Genomic DNA, 8,908 nt, shown 5'->3' with positions numbered 1-8,908 from the left:
ACACACACACATTTTTAAGAAAAAACTGTATTAAAATTGTAATAATATATACCGATAACAAAAGATGAATACGTCACATTTGACTTCTGCAATTACAAGAGGTGCTCAAAGTGATTACCATCAGTGTAATTTTCATACAGTTTTTTTCCTTTCTTAAAATGCATATATATTTTTTGCACCCTGTGTGTGTGTGTGTGTGCGCGCGCGCGCGCGCGTGTGTACATATTTAAATTACTTACTGTCTAGCTCCACATTTTGAGTGAAAGTTCCATGTTACCATGTCAGACACCTTATTTATTTTGCTCTTCACTATGTAAATTATCTACCCAGAGCCTAGCACATAATAAAGTTTTAATAAATATTTGTTAAATTTATAAACATATTTAATCATTACATTAGGACTTAGTAGAAATATATTGTGTATTCAAAATGTTGAAATGCATTCCAGAAATATACGCTTGACACCTACTATGTGCATAGTGCCAGGTACTGTATTAGACATTGGAGATGCAAGGAGAACGCGTCATAAACCCTGCCCTTGAGGGCTTGGCAAGTCTGATAGAAAAAGACCGGCAGATGGTGTGAGAAGTGTCATTAGAGAGAAAGCTCAGGTTACTAAAGTTCCCAGAAAAGCAGCCAACTCCATTTCAGGGGCTTAGAAAAGTTTTCCAGAGGAAGGGATGGCCAATAAAATATTGCATACTGTCAAGCAGGACCAGCTACATAATTTGCAGGGCCCAGTGCAAAATGAAAATGTGAGACTCTGTCTTCAAAAATTATTAAGAATTTTAAGACAGTGAGAACAGAACATTAAACTAAGTGTAAGGCTCTTCTGAGTACAGGACCCTGTGTGACTGCACATGTCACATGCCCATGAAGGTGGCTGTGCTCTCAGGGTCCCTAGCACATGAGGGAGAGTGTGTGGAGAAACGGGGTTCAGGCAAGCAAGCAACCTCAGATTTTAGAGCAACAAAGACCCTAATTTGTCCAGCCTCTTGTTTAAGAAAGGCAATATGTTATCTTTTCATTTTAGGGTACTTTTCTGAGGCACAGAGAGGTGAAATTCCCAACATCTCAAAAAAAAAAAGTCATTAACATTAGGATATTAGAGCCGTGCTTCCTCCAGGGCAAAATGTTTCTCAAGGAAAGGACAAATGGGACTATTTCTCCGTGCTTCTTGTGCATTCTGGAGAAGTGGGCGGGAAAGGAAGAAAGCCAGGCATCCTGAAGCAGCTTGAACATCCTCTGCTGTGGCCTTGAAGGATGAGCCACGACCTGGAGCCGCACATGTGGTAGCTGCCAGGAGGAATTGCCCAGGGACCGGTGACACTGCAGAATGTCCCTCCAGCCAAAGCACTGGCAGCATTTACCTTTGCTCACTTACTGTCCTCCCTCCACTGCACTGATCCTCTCTGACCCTCACCAAGAAATCAGGAGAGAAGAGACTGAGGGCCTTTCCAGACTCAAAACAGCCTTCACGGTGAACTTCAGGCAGATTGGTGGTGGGAGATGTATCTCTGGTGCAAGAGGCCTTTCAGCATCCAATCTTGCTACAGAGGCAGCCCCCATTGCCCATCTTCATTGGCATAACCTGCCTGCAGAAAGAACACCCATCTCCTTGGAAGACATGCCCACGACTCGTGGACATGCCCAAGGCTGGCTAACTAGGACCAGCCGGTGTGAACAAGACAAGCCAGCACACATCACTGGAAAGGCCAGGCTGGAGCTGGTTGCAGGGCTGCTGGGCAATTTAGGCCACCGCGTCTGCAACATAGGACTCTCAAAGGAAAAGCAGCGGCTGGCCTGGGTTGCTGTGACTCTGAGCAAATGCGTGTCTTCGTTTGGGGGCTGCGGGATTCTTTGGGTGTCAAAAGCAAGATGAGGACCCACTGTGGCTTTGGTTTAATTCAGTAGAAACACAAGAGCTTTAAGCTTCAGGCATGTGTGGATATGTGTTTAATGTTGCTGCCGCACCCAAAAGTGAGTGCCAGGAAGGAAACTTCTTTTCACATTTTCCATGCCCTGCAGCGTCTTTGTCTTGAGATCATCCCTGACTCGCTGCCTTTGTACTCGCCAAGGAAAGCCAACACCTCCTATAGTCACCGGTATGTGACAAAAGCAGACCTGCAATAGATGTTTGGTGAATGAATGAATGAATGAATGAATGAATGAATGAATTAGTGCTGCTGGGCTTGGCCACCACCAGATGGAAACAGATGAAAGCATAGCCTGTCAAAAGCAAGTCAGATTGCTCCATATTAACTATGAGAAAGTTCAACTTTCCACAGGTGCTAACTAGATTGCTAATATTTTTGCATATTTCTGTAGTCTATTATATAGTGTATATATTTAAAGAAGAATACTTTAATTAAAGTATTTCTCTATTTTATTATTAATGATATAATGTGTAAAATGCCTTGGGATTCAGTGAGATGAAAGCAAGCAATATAAACGTGAAATATTATTATATTTCTTACAATTATAGCCTGTGTATACAACAGTTCATTACGAGTACCCATCAAAGGAAGTACCCCGTCATGCTGCTGTAACAAGAGGCAATTGTTGGAAGGGTTCAACAAGGCCAGCGGAAGACATTTTAAAGGGACTTGGGTTGGTTTGCTGTTTATAGGGACACTGGTGTGAGTCACGTGCTTCAAACTCCATTGGACCAGCCTTGAACATGGATTAATTTTTAACAAGGTCAAAGAATAAAAGCCAGCTCTTCCTAAACATCCCAGGAATATATTTATTGCACCTCCTGAGGCAGTGAGCACTTATAGCAAGAGAAAATTCTCCTTTTTTTTTTTTTTTTAATATGTAGCCTGAGCCATTTCAAAGCTGGGGAATGAGATGGGAGGTGGGGGCAACCGGGAGGGCTCTATGCCCTTTTCATTTCTCATGGTTCTATGCACCCGGTCTTGCATTAACTCTTAAGTTGAATTTTCTTTCTTTTAGATTTTTTTTTTTAATTGGGGAATTGGGGGGATGGGAACAGCAGTGGGGAATTGGGGGAAGGGGAACAGACAAGTTGCTGTCCTTTTGTTCTTCAGTCTAGTTGTGGAGGACATTGCTTCACTGGCCCAAGTTNCACACACACACACTTGCATGTATTATTTACAAATCAATGGATATTCATATTTTGGGATTCATGCTTAAAAAATTTTAAGCATGACAGGGGTACATGACTAAAAGTTTGAAGGCCAGGGACTATTGTAGATTGCTGGAACAGCCTCTCAATGGTCTGTCTCTGTCTGGCCTGTATCTCATGCTTATGCCCTCCACTTGTCATCTGGCCACGTCACATGCTTCAGTGGCTTCCTAGTTCCCTCAGTCAAGTCACACCTCATCCACCCTTCTTAGGTCCGCAGGATCTGGTTCCCTCCCTTAAACCTCCTTTCTCTCCATCATCTTCACTCTATTCCACAGTCCAGCCATCAGGACTAAGCCCGCTCCCCAGAGACTCATTCTGGCTGACTTTCCCAGGCCTTTACACACATTGGTCCTCCTCCCGGGATGCTCTCTTCTTCCCAACCTTATTTGGTTAACGTCCATTCAACATTGAAAATTCAATTTAGATGTTCTTGCCTTGGACCCCAAAGACTGAACTGGGTGTCCTGCCTGCGTGCACGCAGAGCCACCATATTTCCCACTGCAAGTAACTATAACAGTGCATAGTAACTCTGCTTATCCTACTATACTGTAAACTCTTGGCAGGCGGTTTACCTGGCTTATCATTGTATTCTAGTGCTTAGCATATAATAGATATGCCAGATAGAAGTGGATATTACTCTGTTGTTATTTTTCTAAGCAATAAAAGCGGATCCTCTTTTAATGTGTAGTCCCCTCCTCCTTACTCTTTATGGTCTCATAAGAACAAGGGAATTCCCAGTTTCCATATTTTCAAATTCACAGGCCCAAGGTTAAATTGTATAATCAAGATGTAAAATAAAGGTCGTGTGAATGAATCTCTCACCCGAGCCACCAAATGTCATTGAGGGACATTTTGACCATTGGGAAGAGTATAAGAAAGGAGAAGGAGCAATGGAGGGACAATTTCCATCGACTTGGAAGTGACTATTAAAACATGCTCTGTTCTCTCTCCAACCTCAAATACTAAATAGAAGTTATTACTTTGTAACATGGTATTGTATACTATTTACCGTGCAGCCTTACATATAGAAAGGTCATTTAAAAAGATGGACAACAGGATCACTTCCCTGCCAACAACAGCTTAAAAGAATACAAAATAGACAGCCTTGGTGTCCATCCAGGGTGGAGACCATAACTCTCATCCAATGCATTATCACGAGTTTCTGGTTTATATGGGAGACTGGAGCAGAGGTTATCAAGTGGCACAGATGAAACATCACATGTCAAGCACAGCTAATCCCAGAATATCATTCCTTCCATGCTTTCCTGACGTGAGAAATATAAATCCAGATGGGTCAATATTCCCCTAAATAAGTTCACATACACTTAAGACCAGCCCACAATTTGAGACCAGCCTCAACCCAGAACAGCTAGTCCTTCATTCCAACTCTATCACTGCCTGAGGGAGCAGAGGTTCTGGAATTTCCATTTCACTTAGCAATATGTTTGGAGCCACAGCACTAACACTGACTGCCCATTTATCTCCTCCAGGATGTCATGTTTCTCATTCCTGTTTAATGTAGTCACTGCTGTAAGACCAAGTAGAGCATCCCGCGGTCATTTTTAGTTCAACTCTCATCCCAATTCACTTCCCCGTTCTGAACCAAAACTCCACGACAACCTTCCCATCCAAACCCTTCCACATGTCCCCAGAGTCCAGGAAATCCCACAATATCTTCAATCACATTGCTGATTTTGCCATTCAGCTCTTGGCATCCTATGAAAGCAGGCTACCCCCATGGGCTCTGCGCACACCACTTCCTCTGGAGGCAAGTCCAGGCGAAGGTGATTTCCTCCTCACACCCACCTTACCATGGAGCCGGAGGAAGAACTGATGATTTTCTCCTTGATCTGGCTGCTTCCGGGCCACTGTTTGCTGGACTGGTTTCTTAGCAGCAAACAACAGAGACAGGTAGCAGCGTCCACTTTTAATTCAGTGGAAACTCCTAGGGTGCATTCGCTCTTTGAGAAGAGCGGAGGTACCAAGAATGGGAGCGAGTATTTGAAGGAGCTCATTACATGTAACCGTAAGGGACGTCATTCCCCCTTCCTTCTTTTGGTTCCCAGGTCTATTCTGGCTCTGGGAGAAATGGCACTGTACATGTTGGAGGGACCACATTTCCTAGTTCATGCCTATTTACCTGAAAACTATTCACTCCTTTCACTCTGACACTATATCTACCAACTCTACTCTAACCCCAGATATGTTCTTTTCTCAGTGTTTACCATCTTGATAAACAGCACTTCTATCCACCCAGTTATTCAAGCCTGAAACCTGGGTCTCATTCAGAGCCCCTCACTCTCCTCATTCCCCATATTAATCAATAACCACGTCACGCCTCTAAAATACCTCGCAAATCTCTGTTCTCCTTGCCTCCGCTTCCACCTAGCCTAAAATGTTATTGTTTTCCCCCATATAACTGCAATAACTCCCCCTTAGCTCTCCCTATAACATTGTTGTTATAATAATAATAATAATAATAATAATAATAATTTCACATCCAAGTTATTTCCTCCTATGCAGCTGAAGAAATAATTTTGAAAAGACAAATTGGGTGATGCTACTCTAATGCTTTAAACTCTTCAAAGGTTTCCCATTGCATTTTGAATAAAATCCAAATTCCTACAAGAACCTGTAGGATCTGGGCCCTGTCTATCTCTTCAACCTAATTTCTTGTCAGTGTCTCCTGTGCCTAACAAGCTCGCTCCACACTGTCCTTCTTTCAGTTTCTAAATGAGGGGATGCAATTCTCTCTAGTCTCGGTCTCATCACACATTGTTCACCTTCCTGAAACACCTGAGGNCCCCCCCGTTAAACATGAATAATTCTTAGAAGCCTAATAGATTGGTTAGGAAGAAAAACATTTCAATGCACAAGCGGATGTGCATTGCAATGAACATCTGCAAATACAGTAATCTGCAAATACAGGGAGGTGAAATACCTGATAGGAGAGGGAAAAATGGTCTCAGCTGACTAGGAAAAGCAAGTTGGGCACGTGCCAGGTTATGTGTGTGATCCTATGTCTATAATGTGCCTCTTCTCAGGGTTTATTTTTATTTTTTAACACAAGGGACTACCAATGCTGAGTATAACAATAGACTTGGGTAGCAAGAAGTAGGAGTTTGGAGGAGGGAGCTGGCAGGGGTGCGGGGGGAGGGGAGGTGCTGCCTGTCAAGGACTCAAGATCATGAGACTAGCAAATTTCCCAAAGGGATCTGCAGCACAGTCAGGTCAGCCTGGCTGCTTTGCCATGGCCAGCTTCTTAGGCAGGATTGCATTTTTATGTGGGCCGAAGGCCCTAGCCATTCATTCTGCAGCAATGCAGGCAGGCAGACAGGGAAGGAAGTACAGATGGGCAGGTCAAGCAGCCCCCAGCCAAGCATGGGGAGAGATTCATGGAATGAACGAGTAAATGATCTGGGGGAAAGCATTTATAAAATGTGTGTTTCTCGGGCTGGCCGAGTGGTGTATTGGTTAAGAGCTGGCTTGAAACACCAGCTCTGAGCATCAGGGCTCCGGGTCGGATCCCACATGTAGAGGCCAGTGACACTGCCCTCTACAGCTAAGATGGTGAACAACAGCTGGACCTGGAGCTGGGCTGCTGAGAGTTGACGGTGATGGCGTAGGCTGCAGTGAGGCTGCAGTGGGCTGCTGTAAAGCTACCGTGAATGGCTGGCAGCCGGTGTGAGCTGCCAAGAGCCACCATGAGCGGCCATTCAGTGGCCGGTGACCAATCTGCTTCACCTGGGAAGAGCACATATGATAATGATAATACCAACATGGGCCAGTGAAGCAATGTCCTCCACAACTAGACTGAAGAACAAAAGGACAGCAACTTGTCTGTTCCCCTTCCCTGATTCCCCGACACTGTTCCCCTCCCCCAACTCCCCAATAAAGTCTTAAAAAAAATGTGTGTTTCTCAGAGTAAATATATTAGAAATACGTCAGAGGGAAGGAGACAAAAGAAATGCAGTATTCGTCTAGAGAAACCACCATTTTATTTTCAAGATAAATTATTATTTTATGACTAGGTTTTAAAACCTTCTCATTATTTCACTTCCTTGGCTTTGTTTGCTGAGTTTTTGTGTGCCTTAATCTCCTCTTGGTCTCTGTAGATGATGACTTTTGTGCCCCTACAGCTCATATAAAACCATTCTTGTCTTCCTACAGTTTCCAGGTTTTTATATGTCTCTATAAAAATTTGTTTCTATAAAAATTAAGACCTGAAAGTTGCTGATTTATAACACAACTAGGAAGAGTGATTTAAAAAAATATATATATAATTCCTGAAACATTTAATTTTCCCTTTCACTCTACTCCTTTCACTACACCCCTATCACCCAATAAATATTTAGATATGGAAATGTGCCTTCACAGATGCCCTAGTCACATTAACTTATAAATATGCATCTGTTAGCTTAAGGATTTGGTTGGGGACAGAGCATCTGTCTTGTGGGGGAAGAAAAACATTTCCAAATGATTTCCCAAAAGGAGCAAAACTCATGATGAACTTTCTGTCACCTGATCTGCCCAGGATATGTGCTTGAGCATCTAACTTTAGTCTTGGCATCTGCGTAAGACCACGAGGCCTGGTGGCGAAAACCGGAGGAGGTCACTGTAACAAAGAAGGAAGGAGAAGGTCAAGCTCAGGAAGAGGGCACCACTGCCCACCCAATGCCAGCATGAGGAGCTTCATATGTATTTGCTGACTTCTTGGAGACATTCTGCTCCGAGAGCTTCTAGTGAACCATCACAGCCGCAGTATCTTTGTATTAACATGGTTTCCTTACACATGTACTCCTCTTGATATTGCTGGATCCTTCGCAGAGACAGTCCACATCACAGTGCAGCCACAGGTAGTGAAAGCCCCATGTGCCACCACCTTCCTAATCTAAAGATTTAAGTTAGATGAACACAAGCCTTCTTCTGCCATTAATCAAACAGACCATTAAGTCAAAGTTAGTAAGAGACGTTAGAAATGAAACTAAGTCCATGAGAAATTCCCCCATGGTCCTTACCAAAACACTTTTAATCAGTAACATGCAAATGTTATTTTTAAAAAGGAAGAAAAATAAAAATTGCGTGAAAATTATCTTTGCTTTGGTAAGAAAGTGTGCTGTTTTCATCTTTCTAAATGCTGAAAGTAGTCCAAGAATTGATTTTTCACAGGGTATGGAAACATTTACATTAGAATCTGTTGGGAATAGAATTCAAATGCCCTGAAACTAAGGTCTAGGGTAGGCCCACGGTCCTCATCTGTGGGTATGAATCGGAACAGGCTGCAGCACAGCATTACAATAACACAGTCCCAGGTTCTACTGCAGCCTTGGAATCAGAATCTTCATCTCAGACTGGCCTCAGCCAGTGGTCTCTGGAGGGGGCTACAGGGACAGTGGGGAGGAACAAGAGAATCCATTTCAAGGAGAGAGAAAATGAATCAAACCTCTATTTTAATATATTGCATCTCATCTTTTAAAATAGTTTTTATTATATACGTTCAAAATGTATATAACATGTTTAAATACATATAGACATATATTAGTTTGAAATATGCGTAATATCTATTTTACAGACAAAATATACACTTGTGGGCCGGCCGAGTGGCTCAGTTGGTTAAGAGTGCAAGCTCCGAGCAACAGCGTCACTGGTTCAGTTCCCACATTGGCCAGTGAGTTGCCCCAGGCTGAGCTGCTGCTAAACTGCCAACAGGCGGCCGGGTGGCTCAGTGGTTAGAGCATGTGCTCTTAGCAACAAGGT

This window comes from Hipposideros armiger, unplaced genomic scaffold (assembly GCF_001890085.2).
Source record: "Hipposideros armiger isolate ML-2016 unplaced genomic scaffold, ASM189008v1 scaffold_151, whole genome shotgun sequence".
Lineage (NCBI taxonomy): Eukaryota > Metazoa > Chordata > Mammalia > Chiroptera > Hipposideridae > Hipposideros > Hipposideros armiger.
This window is presented reverse-complemented; position numbering follows the sequence as displayed.